The sequence below is a fragment of the Lynx canadensis genome, chromosome F2, assembly GCF_007474595.2.
Source record: "Lynx canadensis isolate LIC74 chromosome F2, mLynCan4.pri.v2, whole genome shotgun sequence".
In the NCBI taxonomy this organism is placed as follows: domain Eukaryota; kingdom Metazoa; phylum Chordata; class Mammalia; order Carnivora; family Felidae; genus Lynx; species Lynx canadensis.
In genome coordinates, this window is record NC_044320.2 from 11412502 (window position 1) to 11435321 (window position 22820).

The 22820-nt window shown below is 41.7% G+C and overlaps 1 protein-coding gene and 1 non-coding gene across 4 annotated transcripts in view; both read left to right on the plus strand.

The window, feature by feature from the left end:
• The window catches only part of CYRIB (CYFIP related Rac1 interactor B), a 138142-nt gene that overhangs the window by 57281 nt on the left and 58041 nt on the right, over positions 1-22820 (plus strand). The gene's annotated exons all lie outside the window — the stretch shown is intronic.
• LOC115506573 lies at positions 7668-7872 on the plus strand. The gene has a single exon (XR_003966428.1). It is a non-coding gene; the product is annotated as a small nucleolar RNA SNORA73 family (small nucleolar RNA).

The window sequence follows — 22820 nt, forward strand, 5'->3', positions numbered from 1 at the left end:
GGATTGTGAAGACTGTTCTGTCAGCATCAATGTTTGCAAAATATTGGCTCCCTTAGTTTAACTGAAATTGATAGAGATTATAATATAGTATAGAACTCCTAAATTTTCCTAAAGTATGAAAATTAGGGTAAAAGTCTGAGGCCTATGACACTTGCCTTTAGTGTATGCCTTCAAAAAGCCATCTCTCGGGGTGCCTGGGTGGCTCAGTCGGTTAAGCGTCCAGTTTCGCTCAGGTCATGATCTTGCGGTTCACGAGTTTGAGCCCCACGACAGGCTCTGTGCTGACAGCTCAGAGCCTGTAACCTGCTTCAGATTCTGTGTCTCCCTTTCTCTCTGCCCCTCCCCTGCTCGTGCTCTTTCTCTGTCTCTGTCTCAAAAATAAACACACACAAAAAAAATTTTTTTTTAAAAGCCATCTAATCTCTCCTTGACTCTTAACACATTTCTATATAGTATGGCTAACACCGTGGAGTCTCCAGGTAATTCAAGAGGAAGACAAAAGACTAAATAAGGGAAGGGCTGCCCTTCTGTATTTGGGGCAAGGAGTGCTTTCTTGGCTACCACATCTGGTAAGGCCTGGATAGTTCCTGGGATTTTACCTATTTGACCAGAACAAGAGTTCATAGTCAGGTTTTCATAGGTAGGCTTCCTGGGTCCATAAATCTCCTGAAATTGTATGCAAATTTGTGTGCATATGTGCATTTTTCTGGGGGAGAAAAGCCCCTACTTTTGTGGGATTTTCAGTAGGGGCCTTGACCCCAAAATATTTCGAACCATTTACTTCCATGGTAATTATCCGATCAAACTGAAAATATTCCAGGTAAAGGTAACATTGTAATCATTTACACTTTAGTGTTAATGAAAAAAATCAGTGTCATAGCAGGATTAGGATGAACTAGCTGGATGGAATGTTCTGTTTTGATATGTAAAGAGGGAGCATTTATGTTCCAGGGTGAAGAGAGATTCTGGAAATAAGATGCTGTGCCCTGGGCCACATCCAAATTCTCTGCCCCCCGCCCTCGACATTTTTGCCCAGAGCGTAACTCTGTAACATCTCATTTATCTCTTAGAGCCATGCGTGGCAAGGTACAAGTCTCAAGTGGCGCCTGATTTCTGTCCTCAGACTGATCATTTAACATCTCCCCAGGGTGTCTCCACGATACCATCGTAGGCGATAACGGTGCACTTCTAGGCTCTGGGGAGTCGGCCCGCGCTTCTGCTTTGCCGGGGAGCGGGAGTGAGGTTCAGTACCTGGAGCGGGGGAAAGGCTTGCTCGCCAGCCCAGCCATTTGAGGCGTGGGGGTGGTGGGATGTGGCAGCTTCGCTGAGTTCAGCACAAAGAGTACTGATCGGCGAGTTCCGAGTTCCAGTTCCTGGTGTTTCCGGGTTAGCTGACCTGAAGCAGCTTACCCCCACCTCTGAACCTCAGTTTTCCCAGTGTAAGATGAGAAGGTTGCAAGACTCTGACCCACCCAGATGCCATCTCGGCGCGACGATGCTGCTCCTTTAAGGAGGGCGGGGGGCGCGGAGGCGGTGGCCGCGCCCCCTTCCTCTCCTTCCTCCGGCGCAGGACCACCTGTCTCCGGCCTCGCCACGCCCCCTTCAGGAGGGGCGGGGGGAAGAGGGGCGGGGAAGGAAGGCCGAGGATTTACCTTGCGGGGCGGGCGCGCGACGCATGCGCACGGCCGGACAGGTCCGCGGCGCCCTCACTTCCTGGCATTCCCCCCTCCCCCTCCTCGCCGTTACCCTGTACATCCGGGTCACTTGCCCTCCCCGTTCGGAGCCGCCGCTGCTGCTGCTGCTGTTGCTGCTGCTGCCGCCGTCGCCGCCGCCTGGCTCGTCGCGGCTCCGCCACAGGGGCAGGTGCGGAGGGGCTCCCGGTCCGGCCGCCGCCGCTGCCCCGCTCCGGGCCCGGGGCTCCCTCTAGCGCCGCTGAGGGGCCGCCGCCGCGGCTCAAGGAGGGCGGAGGAGCGGGGCTGAGAGAGCCAGGAGGCTCGAGCGGAGAGTGAGTGATTTATTTTTACCGTTTTCCGTCTTCCCTCACGCCCCTCGCTTGCCTGCCCCTCCACCCCATTTTGGCGGAGAGGCGGGCGCGGTGGGGGCCGCGCCGGCGCGGGGCTTCCTCGGCCCCCGGCGCCGTGGGCCCGCCCCGGCGCCCACCCCCGGCGCTGCGGCTGCACCTCTGCGGGCGCCCCCCGCCCGCCGGCCCGCGGCGCCCTGCCCCTTCCCCCGCGGCCCGGGCCCCGCCGGCGCTCATTCATTCGGACCTCCTTTCTTCCGCCCCTTCCTCCCACCCGCACCTCCACGCGCGTGCTCGGCGCGCCCTCCCACCCCCCTGGAGCCGGCCGCCGTGCGTGATTCTCGGCTCCCTGGCTCTTCCCCTCCCGCGTCGGCGCTCGCCCCCCATCCGCGGCTCCCAGCTCCCTGTCGTCCTCGCGGCCACCTTACCTCCCTCCCTTTCTCCCCGGACTCGCCCACAGATCCACACCCCCTTTTCCCTCGGATTCCGCCACGCCTCGCCGCGACAGCCAGCGGTCCTGGTCACCCGCGTGGAAGTTGGTGTCTTTATTGCCCCTTTCCACCCTTCCACCTGTGCGGCCAGACCGTCCAACTTGTACACCGCGTTGACCTCTTAAATTCCCAGCATTTAAAGTCCAAATTCTCGGTCCTAGGGTGTGGTCTAGTGTGTTTCCAAAACACACAATTTCTGCTATAATTACCCAAATCGGTGACTGTCAAACTGTAGTGGAAGTGGCAGTTGCTGTGTGTGTGTGTGTGTGTGTGTGTGTGTGTGTGTGTGTGTATGTGTATAACTCCTGGCTATTCTTGGCCGTACCAAATGTCTTTTTTTTTTCCCTTGGAGGGGTATCTATGATGTATTAATTTTCTCTGAATATAAAATTTGGCAGAAGATTGTTACTCTTTCTACACCTCCACGTTCCTCCTCGATCGGTTTCTTGCCTGATTTGCAGCCTTACCTGTTAATACCGTTTGTTGGTGAGACTTTTTCTCGTCTAATTTGTCAGCAGTAGTTATCGAGTGTCCCCTGGTGTGCGGAATACTGATGAAATGCCTGAATTCTTGCAGTACCACAAAATGCTATTCTGGATAAGACAAAGATTTTTGGAATTTGTTTACACTTTTGTTACCCCCTTCCTGCAAATTTATTGAGTTTGCCATCCCTTTCCAACTTAATCTTTGTGTGGAAAATGTGTATCAGTCAATTTTGTGTTCTTACAGTCTTGCAATTTGGCTGACAGACATTCCAGAGGAGTGTTTTATATAGCTAAAGGAATTTCAATCACTTGGGTCTTTGGGGACTTCATGCAAATCACTTTAGACAAATGTACCTCAAGAAAAACACACTGATCCTTTTAATTCTTTAATTGTATTTAATAATAGAAACCGAAGTTTCCTGTCTAGAACACCTTGGTAATTGGGGCTTATTTGATAGCCCCTTTGTGAAGTGTTGTAGTTGGGTAACACTGCTTGATCAGCATTCATAAAATGAAATGAGAGCCCCCCCCCCCCCGCCCCCGGCCATTTTTTCATGGGACCGTCATAGTCCATAATAATGAAGTCAAAGGAAGGTTTTTAGGTCTGAGGTATACCTGTCTGCATATCAGTATGATACAGTTGCTATCAGTGTTGACATCACCATTTTCTAACAGCCTTTCTGGGGAGCTAGGTATTAAAAAGGCACTTGGCTGTTTGTTCTCTTTTAGGTTTTGGATAACCACTCCAGCAGTAAGATTTTTTTTTTTTAAATTTTTTTTAATGTTTATTCAGTTTTGATAGAGAAACAGCATGAGTGGGGGAGGGGCAGAGAGCAAGGGAGACACAGAATCCGAAGCAGGCTCCAGGCTCCGAGCTGAGCTGTCAGCACAGAGCCCTACCCGGGGCTCGAACTCCAGGACTGCGAGATCATGACCTGACCTGAAGTTGGATGCCTAACCGACTGAGCCACCCAGGCGTCCCTAGCAGTAAGATTTCTTAACTCATAGTTAGGATTGCATTTCTTTGGCAGAGCAATTTTGTTAGATAACGTTTTTTTTTTTTTTTTCAATTCCTTAAAACTTTTAACAGTTATGTAGCTGCTCCAGAGGAAACTCTTGCTTCATAAGATGTTGGCTTTATAGTATGAATTCTAGATCGTTTGATAATTGAGGAGAGGCTAGATTTTTCTCTCCTAAGAAACTGGTTCAGCCAAGGGAGACGTGATTAGTAAATTCATTCTAGTTGCCCTGGCAAAAATATAATTGCAGATTCTAAGATTAAGCAAATATAGTTTATATAGATTACAGGTGATATTTAACAAAATCAAACTTATGGTGTCCCATTTTTCTGAGCTTTCCCCAAATATGGGTTAAAAATATGTTATAGTGTCACTCTTGGGATTATTTAACTCATATTTGGAATGGTCATTTACCATAGTAAGTAATTGGGGAGTACAGAGGGATGCTTCAGTCATCTTACTCCTGGTTTCCTTAGTGAAAATACTGACTGGACTGTCACTTGAATGAGGTTACTTAAATTATTAAGTATTGATGCACTCAACTTACAGAGCCTATAATTTGCTCTTTCACTATTTAAGGAAAACAAAATTATAATATTTGGAAATATTTAATTATGTTGTTAGTGGCATTCCCACTATTTTTCATCTCTCCTTTTCTATTACTGTGTCGGAATTTAGACTGATGCTCAGTAGATATTCAAATGTTTTGAATAATTGAAAGAATGGCAAGGTCAAAGAGTTTTTGATTATAACATCATTTTGTAATTATGTGGCAAAAGGTTTGGGAAAAATGTTGATTGGTCTCAGCTGCAGTTTTCTCAAGTATTTCGAGGATTGCTATATTTGATTACTTAAACTGCTTTGGGATCTTTGGGGAAAAAAGTACAGTAGACATATATTTTGTGTTATGCTTTAGTCCGTTGAGTGGATTGTTCATTTAGAATGGTTATTTGACTCATGTGTCTTGTCAGTATTCATGAGCAATGAATTCAGATAACATTTTGTGCACTTAAAATCAGCATAAAAATTCTTGGGTGTGTAAGCTTACCCTATATTATGATCAGTTTCCTAAAATTAAGTTAATTTTTCAAGAGCTATTTTTTCAGGTGGCAGAAATGGAAGGTATCTTAAGTACTGTGACAGTGGTTATGTAATGTTTCAGTGATAGTGATAATGTTAGTGGTAACTAACACATAGCGTTTACTACTTGCCAGGTTGAGTTCTAAGACATTCAGTCTTTACAACAACCCTGTTAGGGTTGTTCGTATTCCCATGTCACAGACTAGGAAGCTGAGGTTACACTAAAGTGACACAGCTACTTACTGATAGAACTTGGTGTTGGCTCTTTAATTATTATGCTGTAATAGTGAACGCTTACTGTATGCCAAGGCCTCTATGATTTATAGTCTTTACTAAAATTTGGTTTCGAAGTACTAATTTGAGGTCCTGTATTTTATATTACATACTTAGAAGGCGTACTTAAAACAGCCAATCTAAAGGCTTTTTCAGCTGACACACAGGATGGAAAATGTTCACTTCTTCTCTGCTGTCTTGTGAGCATGTACAGGATTATGATTTCCTGTTAACTTGCTGTAGGTTCGCTCGTTTCCCACTCATGTAAATATATTGGAATGCAAATGAGTGACATTTGTAAAACTTTTCAAACAAGGAAGTCATTCTTAGAACGTTGGTTCTTTAAATATACACATTTCTTGTGACACATCCCACGTCTTGATTGTGGTACCATGGGTGAGAATGGCTTTTTTCAAAGATGTTGGGTGATTTTGTTTAAGTGAAGACCTAATGCAAAGATACATTTTTGTAGCTATTTATTTTGAAAAGATGCTGTTCAGTGTACTATTGTATGCAACACTGTGAAGTTTTTAATCCTGTGCAGTTATTTTCTGCCATGCAAGTAATCTCTACTTGATATATTCTAGTTGGTACATTTTGTCTGGTATTGTGTTAAGTTTAGACTGATAAAGATACTCTTTACTGTGCTTAGAATAATACTTCTTCCAATCAAAAATTGGCATGTTCTTAGATAATTCACTTTACATTGAATGCTTATTTAGGTCAATTTTAGGACACACTTGCTATGAAAAGAGTTATATATTCCTAGATATAATTATTTGGCAATTATTTATGTCATTTCTCTGTGTGTGAGAGGAATAGAGAATTTGAAGGCACTAATTTAGATGAAATCTGTGATTTAATAGGTCTTGAAGTGATTTTTTTTTTTTTTTTAAGAGAATGTGAGTGGGGAAGAGGAGGGGCAGGGGGAGAGAAAGTGAATCTTAAGCAGACTCCATTCTCAGCACAGAGCCCAACGTGGGACTGGATCCCTGAGATCATGATCTGATCCGAAACCAAGAGTTAGACGCTCAACCAATTGAGCCACCCAGGCGCCCCTCATGTTGACATTCTTAATTTAATTTCAGTGCAATGTGATAGGGAGGGCAGAATATAATTTTATTAAAATAATGTATTTTTAAGCTGAATGGTCATTTAAAAACCGGTTTTTGATAATGTATTTTTTTTGACAGCCAGCACAGTACTTGGTATAGGATTGTTATTAATCACCCGAATACATTTTTTAAAATTTTTAATGTTTATTTATTTTTGAGAGAGAGCATGCGCATGCACTCACATGCAAGCACGGGAGGGGTAGAGAGAGGGAGACACAGAATCTGAAGCAGTCTCCAGGCTCTGAGTTGTTAGCACAGAACCTGACACGGGGCTCGAACCCACGGACCGTGAGATCATGACCTGAGCTGAAGTTGGACGCTTAAATGACTTGAGCCGCCCAGGTGTCCCTAATCATCTGAATACTTAATGAGCACCTAAGCAGGGTTATATTAACAGTGAATAAATATTAGTGGTCTCTCCTTAGAGTAGAAGATAGAGAAAAATAGACAATGTGAATTCACTGCTATTTGTTCCATAGGTACCTCGTCTTATGAGTCTTAAAAGCCCATGTTGTAATGCTATCTGAATTAAAACCTGCAAAGTGGACCATTAGTCAGTCAGGCTAAAGGAAGAATGCATGGGCATAAGATGGAGAAGCAAAAGCTTGGAGATAAGAGAGGTCAGGTACACTTTAGAAATGGATACTGGTTTTGTATGATGTAAAGGAGGGGTGGGTAAGAGGTACATAATAGGTAAACTGTAAGGCTGGCTGCGTGAGTCATGTTAACAAGTTTAGGTCAGTTTGGACTGAAGGCTATGGGGAAACCATTATAGGATTTTAAGGGGGAGAGAGTGAAATACTCAGCCTGTTCTGACAGCTTCTGGAGAATGGATTGAAGGGGAAGTAAGATTGAGTACAGGTAGGCAAGTTAAGGGGCTGTTGCCAAAGTCCAGGAAAGAATTGATAGTGCTCAGTATTTGAGTGTTGACAGTGGAGCAGTGGTGTTAAATCCATAAGATTTGATGATTTACTGGATGTAGGTTCTGTAGAGGCTGTAACTTTGCTTCTGGTGGTAGAGTAGGTGATAAATTTTCCCCAGAGGTCTTGTTACTATTTCATGTAAAATTGAGATGCTCCTGGGGCCAAGACAAAGCCAGATGCCTTCTCAAAGACGCATTTTGAGTTGACTGTCTCCACATTGTTAGTCATGGAGTTGACCTGCCCCCAAGTAGGAATATAGGACCCACGTGGGTACTCCCAGGAGGTCACTCTCCCTGGGCTCTGTCCAGGTGGCATAGCCAAGCACAGGGCTTTGCCCCATGACATATAGTCCCTTTCTGCGATGCTGGTAATGAAGCCAGGCCTTGAGTCTGCGCCTGCATATTCCTGCAGCTTCTCAGAGTTCTGTGGATGATGACTGAGGAGACAAACCATACAGGAAACCGCTTTCAAAAGCACCCCCTGTCAGGCTCTAGGTTGATTGGAAGTAAAAGAAAAATCTGCTTTTATCAGCTGCTGTTGTACTGGATTAAACTCTTACCTATCTTGTTTTGCAGTGATTGCTCAGGATTCCAAATAATTTGATTTGGGGAGAGAAGAGGAGCCTCACCTAACATTGACAGTTGATACTTCATGCTTTTGGGTCCTTTATTTGGCAGAGAGAGTTGGTAAAGTGAATGATCAGTGCTGTTTTTGTAAGATAAGTCTGGAGGTTTGAAAGCTTGGGCACATGTGACCCATTTTTAAAACTACCATTTAGAGTAAACCAAGGGGGAGTAGTAGATTAGAAAACCAAAGCAGGAACATCAGGCTGGGGATCATGAGGTCTCCATGAATGACTCAGGCATTCAGTTTCCACAAGAGGCTAGTAGCATGCTAACAATTACCTTATAGAAGGAGTATGCCAGAGAGTTGTGTCAGGGAGGCGAAGAGTTCAGAACCCACAGGGGGACTTCCAGGGGGAGACTGTCTGCCTCCCTTTGTCAGAGGGTCTAAGCAGTAAAATCATAAGTTACAGAGACTTGTAAATAGAAACGGCCATTAGGGTTGTAGGGTCCCAAAGGCACTAGCATTTTTCTACATGCAGCCCTTCCTGATTGGGAGAATCCCCTCTGGCACTTACAGGGTGGGCAAGTACAAGCATATAACACACCAATTCTTATTATATGTTGGATTGTAGAGGCAGCAACAATAGGACATTGAACTCGCCCAAAGAGCCCTACTCTTACATGATACTGATTTTTCTTCCCATCTGTATGTAAATCCTGCCCAAACCCTTTTAATTGAATCTGGATGTTCCCTCCCCTCATGGGACGAGGTAGGTTGGTGATGACATGGGCTCCTATATCTAAAAGAACCTTAAAACTTTGAGTCTGTCTCTGCAGTTCCTTATAGGGGTATAGGCAGCCCAATAGGGGTATTTATGGCCTTCAGTTCTTTTTGGGCGTCAGAGAGACCTCAACTCCATCCTTTATCATTTTTTTCTGTAAAGCAGAAGAGTTTGGGGGTGGAGGTAGAGTGGGATAGAGATGGGAGCATGGAGGGAGAGAGAAGCTGTCTGTACCACAAATCAAAGCTTTGTGTTCATTTTTGGTCATTCCCTTGTAGTTCAAAGGAACTTCTCATATTTTTGGTGCACCTAAAACTCCATATTGGCAGCAAGGCCATCGTTACTTACATAATCTATTTTAGTTTTGGGGATTCCTTGGCTCAGCAGTCACAGCCACATTGCCTTTCACCTGGAGACAGGGCTTGTTGCCGCATTGTCTTGCCACATCCTTTCCTCTGCCAGCCCGGAGGAGAATGAACAAACACCATTTGGGTGGGTGATTTCAGTTCCACTTCTCACTGCTCAGTTTCTAAACATTAGTCCAACTCCTATTCATTAATCGGTAGAGTAGTAGGGATCTGTATTCTCACCTTCTCCCCATCTACCACTAGGACCACGCTCAGATCCCAGGGTGTCTTCCCATTTCCTAGAACTCTGCCCTTGGTGGCCTTTATCCTCTCTCTTCTAGAAAGTCACGGATGGTTCTGTCAGCATCCCGTCCTTATTCCCAAAACTGTCCAGAACCATAATGGTCTGAAATCTTACCTTCTTGCAAGCTAGTAAGTTACCCTGCCACATTTTGATCGATGCTGGTATACCGAAAACAGACTCCTGTGGGAGAGATGAAGGGCAGTTTGTTACCCATGAATAGCAGGAGCGGTAGCCAGAGGTTCAGCATTTGTGCTGGTTTCCTGATGCTCAGGTAATACTTGCACACGTAGTGGGTTACATAATCAGAGAGAAGCCCTGAGTTTAGGGAACCCAAGGGTATTGTAATGAGCAGCAGTCATGCCTGCCCTTTGCTCTAGAGGGATACATTGTATTTATTACACTGGACAGTAAGCATGCCTGTCTTTTGCTCCAGAGGTTAACATTTATCTTTATCTTTCAAGGCTGTTTGAAAATATAGTCCAGAGCAAAGGGCAGTGGGTCAGTGTTGCTCTGCTTACAGAACATTAAAAAAATTGTCTGGAGAATTGTTTTTCAACATATGTAAATTATACGTCAATAAATCTGACTTAAGAAAGTACCTGGCATGTGGTAAGAACACGGTACATGTTGTTATTGGTATTCTTGATCTGCATTTTGAGGCAAATGTATGATGACCTTGGTGGAATTTTGAGATGCATGTTCTCCAAGGTAAGTTGATAACTAATAACATTTACTCAAAAAGGAACGACTAACGTGTCCAGACATCTTTTGATTTGAAAAAAATCAGATGTGTGTTTTTTTTTTTTTTTTTAAGCATTTTATTTATTTATTTTGAGAGAGAGGGAGCAAGAGCAAAACAGGGGAGGGGCAGAGAGAGAGTGAGTTCCAAGCAGGCTCTGCACTGTCAGTGCAAAGCCTGATGCAGGGCTCTTGTCTCACGTGAGATGATGACCTGAGCCGTGATCAGGAATTGGACGCTTAACCAACTGTGCCACCCAGGAGCCCCCATACGTGTTTTTTTCTTTAAGAATTTCAGGGACATTACATTAAAGTGAAATGTGAGAAAACCATCTTGTGTTGCAAGGTATGAGATTACTTTGCTTTTGTTTATATCATACTGCAGTTCTTGCCTTAAAATTCTGGAAAATTGTAACAGAAGTGTTAAGCACATTTTTAACAAGGCTTTTTTATTTTTATTATTATTTTTTTAATGTTTATTTCTGAGAGAGAAACAGAGAGACAGAGCACAAGTGAGGGAGGGGCAGAGAGAGAGACACACAGAATCCGAAGCAGGCTCCAGGCTCTGAGCTGTCAGCACAGAGCCCGACGCGGGACTTGAACTCATAAGCGGTACAATCATGACCTGAGCCAAAGTTGGATGTTTAACCAGCTGAGCCACCGAGGCGCTCCACGATCTAAAGGCATCTTTTCCTTTAGATCTTGGGACAATATAGATTTAGGGAAGTTAAGAGAAGCTAGCATAGTTGGAGGGAAGTTTAAACTTTGAATTTGTCATTTTTTTAAACAGAGGTTGAGCTTCATTTTATCAATTGGCATTTTCTAACTCCTTTCCAGTTTATTTTCTATAAACAAACATTTAAACAGTATTCTTTTAAAAGCTAACATGTTGGGGGCGCCTGGGTGGCTCAGTCGGTTAAGCGTCGGACTTCAGCTCAGGTCGTGATCTCACAGTCCGTGAGTTCGAGCCCCGCGTCGGGCTCTGTGCTGACAGCTCTCTCTGCCCCGCCTGCTCATGCTCTGTCTCTCTCTGTCTCAGAAATAAATAAAAACATTAAAAAAAATTTTTTTTAAAAGCTAACATGTTGAACATTGTTACATTTAAACTGGTTTTGACTTAAATATTTAATATATTCTCATATTATGTAAATATTATTTACCAAGTTTTCTAAAATACAAAAAAAGTCAGCTTCATTTATTCTGTTCTTTCGGGTTAGAGTGTACTTGAATGTACAGAGCTGGACGTGTAAGGTAATCTAGCTATAGTGGCACCACTTCTGAGTTACTAGTGAGTAAAAGGTTGATGTCTGGGAATCTAGGGCTGAAGCATTTTGGAAATACTCTTCAGTAAGTGGGACTTCCTCATTACAATGTGAATATAGTTAAACCCAAGCTTTTCCTTTTTATTTATAGAACAGCATGTTGAAGCAGTAGTCAAAATATGTAGCCTGGGGTTGGCAACCCTTTGAAATGGGTGTGCCAAAAGTTCCATCATAGTGTGTGCCATGGTGACAACTGGCCAGTGTTCTCTCTTTGGTATGTGTCACTGGCCCCTTCTTACTAGTCCATTAGCATATTAAAAGTTCATTTAAGAACTTTGTTTTAGCTGATCTTCGGTGTTCCTTATCGGCAGCTTTTAAAAATTGTATATGTTTTATTAAAATCAAATTTATTTCTTTTAAACCATTCCGAGTTTGCCTGGTTTGGGTAGGTTGATAGCTTATGCTTTTAAATAATTCAAAACAGTACTTAAACACTTCAGAATTCTTCCTACTTGAGGTATACAAGCAGAACTTTTAGTGAAGTTCTTTCACTAGGATCTTGTTTGGGTCTCACAGGAAGAGATGAGTGAACATTTTTTTAGAAGCATAACTGCTTTACAGTGTTATAGGAAACCGTCTTCAAGTCGTAAAGTAGGGCTAAACAGGTGCTGGTAGACAGTTTATCCCAAGCAGTTACAAGTCACGTGATTTGCAAATATTTTTCTCCCAGTCTGTGCCTTGTCTTGTTATTTTCCTAACGGTATCTTTTGAGGTGCAAGGGTTTTGAACTTTCATGAGTCTCGTTTATCTTTTTCTTTCAAGGATCATGCTTTTGGTGCTCTCTCTGGGAATTCTTTGCCCAACCCAAGGACATGAGATTTACGCCTTTGTTTTCTTCTAAATGTTTTGTATTTTATAGTTTTAGCTCCTGTGTTTGGGTCTGTGATCCATTTTTAATTAACTTTTGTATGTAGTATGAGGTAAATTTCTTAAGTTCATCTTTCTGTATATAGATACCCACTTGTCTCAACGCCATTTGTTGAAAAGACTATCCTTTCCTTCATTGAATTGCTTTGGTATCTTTGTTGATACCCATTTGACCCTAGATATATGGGTTTATTTCTGGACTCACTTTTGTGTTTTATTGGTCTACATGTCTGTCCTTCTGCCAGTACCACATGTCTTGATTACTGTAGCTTTTCGTGCCGTGTTTTAATAACGCAAATAGCATTCTTTTCTTGTAAAAGTATATGTTCATTTATAAAAAAAAAAAATGGAAACAAAATGGAAAAGTAGAAGAACAAAGCAAAAGTCACTAAGCAGTCACTGTTATGGTGAACATCTCTCCAGATATCTCGCACACATATGCATGTTGTATGAGTGCATGCACATCCTCCACAATTATACATAAAGGCACATCAGTATTTGCCCACTCATTGTTCTCGTGTACTTTTTGAGTGAATACATTTATTGTCAGCTTTAAGAGAGAACTGATTATTTTTCTTTCTTTTAGGCACTTCTGTAATTCTGTGAGTTTTTACTGACATACACTTCTGAGAAGAGCAAAGATTCTTTCTTTGGGCTAAGAACTATGAGTGCTTTTTTTTTTTTAATTTTTTTTTTCAACGTTTATTTATTTTTTTGGGGACAGAGAGAGACAGAGCATGAACAGGGGAGGGGCAGAGAGAGAGGGAGACACAGAATCGGAAACAGGCTCCAGGCTCTGAGCCATCAGCCCAGAGCCTGACGCGGGGCTCGAACTCACGGACCGCGAGATCGTGACCTGGCTGAAGTCGGACGCTTAACCAACTGCGCCACCCAGGCGCCCCGTATGAGTGCTTTTTTTTACTTGGTAGCATGTTAATTGGAATTTATTTCTCACTTCATCTGTTGAAAGATGACTTTAAAACAAGTTTTTTAATGTGTGCTCTGTGAATGGATGGCAGATTATGTGTGAAACATTAATAAAATTAATCCCCAAATCCGGTTTTAAACATTTAAAGTTCCCATAAATCTGCTCTTGAACATTAGATTAACTTTTTGGCAGTTGTGGTTATGAGTGCGGAGCCAGTAAATATTATATGTGTGGTGATAGAGTTTTATTTGCAGTCATATGAGGACTACTCCCTGCTGCAAATTTGTTTTTACCACGTTAATAAAGGAAGAACACTCTTTGCTGTTTTGCACTTTGCGGATTCAATCTGTAGTCCTTGAGATCTTGAGATCTTGAGATACTTTCAGTGGTTGTTGTGGAACTGTGGCCAAATCCTGAGACACTTTCCCATCTTGAGTGTATGTTGGATCCAATGGCCAGAAACTCCCCTGGCATTCACATGTTTCTTGCAGTATGCTTTATATATTTAAAGTCACGTTTAGAGATGTAACTTGTATAGGAGACTGTACAGATTATGCATAATAAAAAAATTTTTTTTAGCATTTTATTTTATTTTTTGAGAGACAGAGACAGAGCACGAGCAGGGGAGGGGCAGCGAGAGAGAGAGAGACACAGAATCCAAAGCAGGCTTCAGGCTCTGAGCTGTCAGCACAGAGCCCGACGCAGAGCTCGAACCCAGGAACGTGAGATCATTACCGTAGCTGAAGTCGGACACTCAACCTACTGAGCCACCCAGGTGCCCATACATAATTTTAAAAGATTGAAGTTTAATCTCTGGCAGTGGGGGGCCATTATAGGTTTTGAGTTTGGGGAGTGACAATGTCACAAGTTTCAGAAAGCTACCTTTACATTGGCTTAGTGGAAGTTTGGTGTTTGAAAAGGGCACACCGAAATTGTGTGGGAAACTGGATTGTTCGATGAAATTATATAAATGAGGGGTTTGGGGACAGGATTTTGAAAAGAAAACTTGAAGTAAGAAATTTTCAATTGACAAATGGACTCTTTACAGAAAGGAAAGCAGCGCACTTGAGTGTTAACTGTGGCTAATAACTATGTGGTGGGATTATGGATTTTTCTTCCTCCTTTTTGTGGAAAATTTAGTAAAGTGCTAAATATGTCAGGTAATATGTTGAAATGGAGCTCTTTTTTTCTGAGTTTGGCCCTCGGTCAGTAGGTACACATTTTTAAAGAGAGTTATAAGGATACCATGCAAGTCTTGCCAAATAAAGAGCAGGAAAATGGGTTTGGGACTTCTAGTACCTACCCCATCTGTTAGTGTAAAGATTCAAGAAGTTGGAAATTAGAATAGTTTTTGAACAAGGTTGTTGGAAATTGGAAAAGTGTTTGTAAACCAAATTGTTAGTGTGCTAGGATTTTTTTAAAAAATATTTTTTAAATGTTTATTTTGAGAGAGTGAGTGTGGGGGAGAGGGAGAGAGAGAACCTTACCCGAGCTGTCAGTGCAGCGCCTGACGTGGGGCTCCATCCCACAAACCGAGAGATTATGACCTGAGCTGAAATCAAGAGGCAGACGCTTAGCCAGCTGAGCCACCCAGCTGGCCCTGTGCTAGGAGTTTCTTCTAACTTCCCCCCTCCCTTCTTGGTGTGCTCCCCCTCAAGTACAGAAGCTTTCTGGTAACTATTTGGATGGCTTAATATGTAACTCTGCAGTTCAGGGGAGACAGCGGATATATGTTTGTCTCACTGTGCCCTAATGAAAGATAAGCTGTCGGTGCTGGTGGCACAGCAAAGCGAGGTTACTGTATGGGTGTTCGGCCCATCCTCCCAGAGTTCTTTGGGGGAAGGTGCGTATTTCCTACAGACCGGATGAGGGCTACTAGGAAGGGGAAGCTCATAGGACTGGGGCGGTGTGAGGCAGAGAGGGAGGAAGAAGTGGCTGGATTCCCGCAGGAGCCGCATTATCCCGCATCAGGGTATTACAGTGAGGGATTCCCAGTGCCGGAGTGGGTGAGAGCTTCCGTGGGACTCCTGAAAGCATTCTCTCAGTAGATCAGTTTTAAATACTTTTTGCGCTGAGTGTGCCCATGCCTTCTAGTGACACTTAACTGCTACCCCAGGGTTAGGAGAGTGGAAGGGAGGGCCTGTAATGCCTGGGGGTAGCCAGCTGCAGGCCCAGCTGGGATGGGGCAGAAGCTGTAGCATTGGAAGAAAAATGTTGATAATTACACTAAACTGGGTCTGTCAATTTCTAAATTCTGACAGTTTTTATAACTCAAAAATGACCAGAGTCATAGGCTTGCCTAAGTAAAAGCTCAGGGACATTGAACTGTCACCACAGAATAAAGGACAGAGGTAGATAAAAAGTTGCTTTATGGTTACATCCCACAGGTTCTGCTTGTTCAGGGTGATGGCTACAGTTGTTTTTTGTAATAAAGAAAACTATCAATGAAAACAAATTTTTACAGGAAGAATGTTCCCTTTGAGGCATTTTATTGTGGATAAAATGTCATTATCTTTGGGACCAGGCAGATCTGTGCTTGAGTCACGTCAGCCCTTATTAGCACTGACATGAGGTAAGTAAATCAGCTTTTGAGGTTCGTTTTCCTCCTTTCCTTTTTTTTTCTTTTTCTTTTTTTTTTTAAGTTTATTGACTTTGAGTGGGGGGAGAAGGAGAGAGCATCTCAAGCAGCCTCCTCTCATCAGCACGGAGCCCAGTGCGGGGCTCGATTCCACAACTCTGAGATCATGGACTGAGCCACCTAGGCACACCCCTCATTTACTTTTTGTGGAAAGGGTAACATCATCTGTTTTTGATTGTTATATGAAAAAATTATGGTCTCTAGCAAAATGCCTGGTACAGAGTAGGTTTCGCAAATATTTATAACCCCTTTCCCTCCTTATTATAGTGCTGCTTTCTGAAGTTCTAAATACATTCTTACTCTCCTTAATATCTGCTTTGCTTCTTCTAAATGTATTCCTTCAAAATATCAAATGGATTAAGGGATTTAGTATGACGACAGGCTACTATCCAGGATGTAAGAAATGTTGATTTTTTAGTATAACTGAAAATTCCACTTTTGATTTGGAACATGAAATATTTTCATAAAGAATGAAAAGTAATTTTACTTGTTTTTCAGTAAGGGAAGCATATGAATTAGGGATCTAAAGAAAAGGTAGGCCCAGGTAGGGAATCTATGCAGTACTGTTCTTGGAGCACTTTAGAATGTATAACACGAAAAAAGGTGTTTTATTGCAGAAAGAACACTTTGTAAAAATCAGTTATCACTTTAGTGTTTTTTTTTTCCTCAAAATGTGTTTCATTGTTCTTTTTCTGGGAAGTTTTTTTAACAGTTCTTTATTAGACTGATAACATTGTAAAGTGATCTTAGTATTTTGTCTTCTTTCTGAATGTTCTACCTTTTTAATGTTCAAATTTTATACTGTGAAACTTAAACTTTTAATAAATTTTAAGGTGCCTCTTAAAAGTCTCAAAAATGATTTCTGTAATCTTTAATTTCAGAGTGTCTTTATTGTTTATATTCAGAGCCCCAAGTTACATTTGTAACATAGTTAAGTTTTGCTTATTTGTAGGAATGACTTTAAATTAGGAAAGAAATTATGGTTAGTTTTCTGTAGGAGTCCAGAATATTCTTTAGAATTCATTCAAGAATCTTTGGTTAAAAGTTTGAGACACTTACAAGTTAATTTGGATGGAAGAGGAGTTTCTTGCATGATGGCAGGTAGCTCACAGAATTGGTGGTGGTGGAGAGATTAGAAATTAGATTAGAGGTTCAGAAAGTGAGCAGTAACCGCAGGAGGGCAAGCAGCAGGAACATAGAGCCCAGATTATGTTGCAGTCACAGTCTGGTTAGGACACTGTGGCCCTGGTCTCTTGTTGCTGTTCCTCTGAATGATTTCTCAAGTATCCCTGGTCTTTGGATTGCGCTCTCCAGATGGGAAGTGGTGGGGGTACAGGGAGGGGCAGTATTTGTGGGCTGACCTTCCCTGACCTCCACGCTTGTGCTCCATTGACCCTCTCATCATATTTTCATTTGGAGGCCCTTTGCTTGGCAAATTTAACATGGCCCAAACTGAATGCCTAGTTTGGAGACATTTTAACTTGTTGATTTGCTTTCTCTTCTTGTGTTTGTAGTGTTTTGAGAATAATACACTCAAATACACTGTTTTAAACATGTTAGCACCAAATAGTATGTGTGCATGTAGACAGTGATTTCAGGAAATGACAGTCCCTTCTTATTACATAGAAGACAACATGAGGCAATACACATACATACGTATGCCAAAATTTGGAAATACTGAATGTTTTCCACTTGATTATCTCTGCAAAACCTCTAAAAGTTAGGAAAGCCAGTTCCATTAAAGGATTACCAGCTCTTTTGAGAGAAATAGATAAGGTTAACCTGTGTGATGTGATGCTTTTGTAGTTGTGTGTCTTGATGTTTTATCTGTTGAACCCATTAGATAACCTGTGGCCATGAGTGGCCATTTCATTCTTAGGAGGAAAGCCTGTAAGATATGGAAGGCTGTTTTCAAAAAGTGAAGAGGGATGCCTGGGTGGCTCATTTGGTTAAGTGTCCAGCTCTTGTTTTTGGCTCAGGTTATGATCTCATGGTTGGTGAGTTTGAGCCCTGTGTCAGGCTTTGTGCTGGCAGTGCAGAGCCTGCTTGGGATGCTCTCTCTCCCTCTCTGTCTGCCCCTCCCCTGTTCTCACTCACTCTCTCTTAAAAATAAATAGATAAACATTTAAAAAAAGCGGAGATAACTCCCCCCACCATTTCATCCCAGGAAGTGTAGGGTGTATAGCATGTTGGACTGTGTCTTTTTAAGATACGGCTTTAACACGTACATCTATAGTTTCGATCAGTAAAGAGTTAGTACATGTTCTTTTTTGAAAATGTTTTCCTGTCATCTGGTTTGTAAATTTAGGCTCGAGTAGTGAAAATCTGGAATTATCTAAACTTCAATAAAGAAATAAAAGAAGAGCAAACAGGTCAAGGTTCAGACATGCACAGCATACGGAATGGTACTTGTTGAAAAAATTGCTGTGTGTGTGTTTAGTCAAACTGGAAGGTCTTACCCATTGTTCTGTAGAAGTCTTGACGTTGCATCAGTCTTGGTTTAGCAAAGCCTCTTTCTTAAGGATTTTAGTGTTCATCTATTAGGAGCCCCTTGTTAACAATCAGGTAGATAGTGCTTAAAAGGTCTCTTTCAGGAGGAGAGAATATTCCCTTTTCTAGATTAGTGGATATGCTCATACTTAAAAATTTTTTTTTACTTAATTTAAAGCTTACTGAATTTAAGGAATGTCTTTGAAAGTTGTTAGCGGTGGTTGTTGTTGTTGTTGTTGTTGTTGTTTTATTTTGTTTTTAAACATACCAGGCCAACTCAAACATCATTGCTTTCTCTGAGACTGTGCCCTAGGGATAAGTCCATTACTCCCCCATTTTCCCATTGCAGTTTATCCACACAACTTCAGTTCTCTAGCATTTTACTTAGTTACACTGTATTGTAGTAAGTTTTTTGTATGTCTTCTCACAGACAATGAGCTTCTGGGGGGTAGGTTGTAGTTTATTCGGCATTTTATACTCTGCACTGCATACCGTATCTGACCTTTTGGTGGTCTTCTACTAATCTTCATTGAATTGCCATTAGGAAGCAATTCACATAAGATTGTGGCAAAGCATTTTTAATAGTCTTTTAAAAATCTATTATTTGATGGTTACCAAGACAGATAGCTGTGCAGTAATATTCCTTATCAGATGCACAGTATCTCCCCCGGAGATACTAGATCTCCAGATACCAGTTATCTGTTTGCTGCAGTTACTTTGTCAGCTTGGAAAAACCATTATCTATAAAACCATGGTGGACACATTAGTCTATTTTATTTAAAGTCTCATTATTGCTTTAATTTTAATAGGACAAGTTGCACATTTTTCTAAATTTTTGTCAGTTGCATAGCACCTGTATATAAACCATTCTTTATCACTCACTTTCCCAAACAAATCCTTTTAGCAGGGTGGCCAATCTTGTGGGACTATAACTCTAAACTAGTCGTGTTTACACCAGGCTCCTTACATCTCTTATCATGTTGTTTGCTAAATCACTCATCCATTCATTCAGCATATACGCACAGGAGATTCCAGTGTTTCCAACATTGTGCTTAGTGCAGGGTATATGATAGCAACGAGTGGGCTGTGATAACTGCTTTCAGTCCTGGGAAAGAGCCATTTTGATGAATACAACGATGTGTTATGGGTCCCATTTGAACTTAACCCACACTTGGGATATACTCTTCTCTCAACTCACACTGTCCTCTTCTCTAAATTTCTATTATAATTGTAGACTGTAATGATAATATAATGTGGACGGGACTAGTATGGTCTTGGTACTTTTTATACATGCAAGTATTGTTTCCATAGGAAGTCATTAACCTTTTTCAGGATAAAGATTGTCTTATTACTTTGTATCATAAGCACTGCTGGAAATACAATAAAAATTTTAATAATGTGGGATTAACACAGGAACTCATACTCTGGTGTTCTTAAACTGGGCCCTTAGAACTACAGGGATGGTGGGGCGCTTGGATGGCTCAGTTGGTTAAGTGTCTGACTCTCGATCACAGCTCAGGTCTTTATCTCAGGGTCGTGAGGGAAAGCTCCACGCTGGGTGTGGAGCCTACTTTAAAAAAATTAAAAAATTAAAAAGAACTGCAAGGTTCGTAGTAACAGCACCTATGCAGAAGGAGTACGGTTGGCCTGAGGTGACCAGGTAAGACCTGGCAAAAGAGGCAGACAGTGTTAAGAGGTGCCCCTCATTCTCTGTGTCTCTCAGTCTTAGGGGTAAGTTTGTTTGATTTTTTAAAAAGTTTTTTATTTAATCTCTACACCCAACATGGAGCTCAAGCTCACGACCCCGAGGTCAAGAGTTGTGTGCTCCAAGAGTTGTGTGAACCAGCCAGGCACTCGTTTAGGGGTGGGTATTTGCTTCCTTTCTGCAGATGAAGAAATTCAAGCTTTGAGAGACTTAAGATTCTTGCTCCAAGTTTAAACACTTATGGACTCTTTCTGTCAAAGTACATTATATATGGATGCATATTTTTACTTGGAAGATGCTTAAATATTTGTTTTGGTTATCCAACTGTCTGGAATTAGGAGAGCAGGGTACGACAGCCAGGCACAGAGTTTTTCTCCCTGAGGCTTAGAGGCCAGGTGTGGATCAGGTCTGTAATGCTGGCCTGCTTGATGTCATGCTGCAGTAGCCTGAACTACAAAGTGCCCTGGCTTATATCATTTGTGCACAACAAAAGTTGTCTTTAAACCAGCCAGATTTTGCCAATTACTTCTGTGATTTTTAATGACGTATTAATAATTAAGAAATTTTAAGAGTGGGATGGGAGTATTTGATTTTATTAGTGGTTTCTAGTTTTCTTGTGTATATATTGGTTGGAATAGGCTTTTTACAAGTATTACATAGGTGATTCAAAATACAACTACAGTATCTGTATTTTGAAACGTGTGGTATGCAGTTTAGATGCAGCATGAGGACATGTTGCGCTTACAACATGCTGCGAGAGCGGTATCTCTGTTTTGGCACTTTAAGTTATTGCCATTAAGCACTAGCTTATGTTATATATTTCCCCAGTAGAAAAAAATGGCAACTTAAGGTATGAACTTAGCTTTGGGACTTTGGATCTCCCAACTTTGAACTTGTCTGTGTTTCTGTTGCTATCAGGTTTGTAGTTCAGAGGTATTCTGCGAAGTGCCATGACTGTAGAAAAGCACATGACTGGATGCACATTGTATTCTTTGCTCCCTTGTGTGTGTGTGTGTGTGTGTGTGTGTGTGTATTTTGTGTTGCATGTAATTAAAAGGGAGCAATTGCCTACTTCTTTTTTGTTGTATAGCTGGATAATAGGAGTGAACATTCTTTTTATGTCTTGACCACATTGTCATACTTCTGAGTTTGGATTTGCTTCCAACGTTTATCCATTGTATTCTCCATGTCTTGAAATATATCCAAGAATTCCTGTTTTGTTTTGTTTTTTTTTTTTAAAGTAATCTCTATGCCCAACATGGGGCTTGAAATCACAACCCCAAGATCAAGAGTTGCATGCTCTGCTGACTGAGCCAGCCAGGTGCTCCCCCCCCAAATTCCTTTAATATAATTTTCGTCTCTGATGTTACTTCTTCTGGGGCATCTGCTTCCTTTTCATCATAACCACTTTCTTCATTCATGTTAGTAAGTTCACCTTCACAGAGTTCCTCTTACTGGCATGTCTGGTTTCTCTGATGGCAGCACTGTCCGCTTTCTTTCAACCAGCTCGCTCTTTGGCAGCTTCATTTATGTTCCCTTAGAGTTGGACTTCAGTGTTACCACTTCTGTGTTTTTGCTGCCCTTTTATCTTTGTTGGCAAATTCCCTCATTTGATTATTCATTTTGTAAAATGGGACGTGGATTTGTCAGCGGGAGACAAGGAGGCAACACCGCTACAAGTGTTGCAGTCTGTGCATGATCTGAGTAATAGATGTTCAGTGAACAGTCACTGGTATTTGTAAGAAATGATGTGGTTGGTCACTAATAATGATGTAAAAGATGGGAGAAAAGGATAAAACTATAAAGCATTCTGTATTTATAGGATCTTCATTTTCCATTACTTTTAAAGAGAGTAGATATTTAAAAAAAATTTTTTTTAACGTTTATTTTTGAGACAGAGAGAGAGCATGAACGGGGGAGGGTCAGAGAGAAGGGGAGACACAGAATCTGAAACAGGCTCCAGGCTCTCAGCTGTCAGCACAGAGCCAGATGCGGGGCTCGAACTCATGGACTGCGAGGCCATGACCTGAGCCAAAGTCTGACGCCCAACCGACTGAGCCACCCAGGTGCCCCTAGAGAGTAGATATTTTAAAAATAGCATATGGGTATGGTTTATATGATGATGATGATGATAATTACAATGGCATGTTTTAAGTGCTAAACATACAGTAGTAATCATGGCGTAAGAAGACATAGAAGCCTGAGATTTGTATTCGGGTATTTGAGCTCTGGCGTGTCTCAGACAGGGATGCTCTCAAGTGTACTGCCCTTGAGATAGAACGTCAAAATGGATGGCTGTATGTTCTTGTAATTTGATGTTGAATAAGAGAAGTAGTGACCATGTTCAGCAAAACTGGCATTTCTGTTAATCTTTGCACGGTCTTTGACATTACTTTTCCTTTTTGCAAATAAGGGAAACTGACGCTTAGATGACTTAATGGAAATAAATGGAAATCTGAATCTACAAATAACAAAACAGATGCTCAGAGAACCTAATAATTAAGTGGAAACTCAACCCAGGTTTATCTTATTTTGGAACCAGTGCTCTAAACCATTTTGTTATATTTCCTTTTTATTACTGGGGAATATAAAGTTTTTTATACATGTGTTTACTGTTTTCTCGCTCTTATGAATTATCATGTTAATCATTTCCTCTCTTGATGTGATTTTTAATACATTTATATGAACATTAAACATTAAAATATTTTGAATTTCCTTAATTTATAA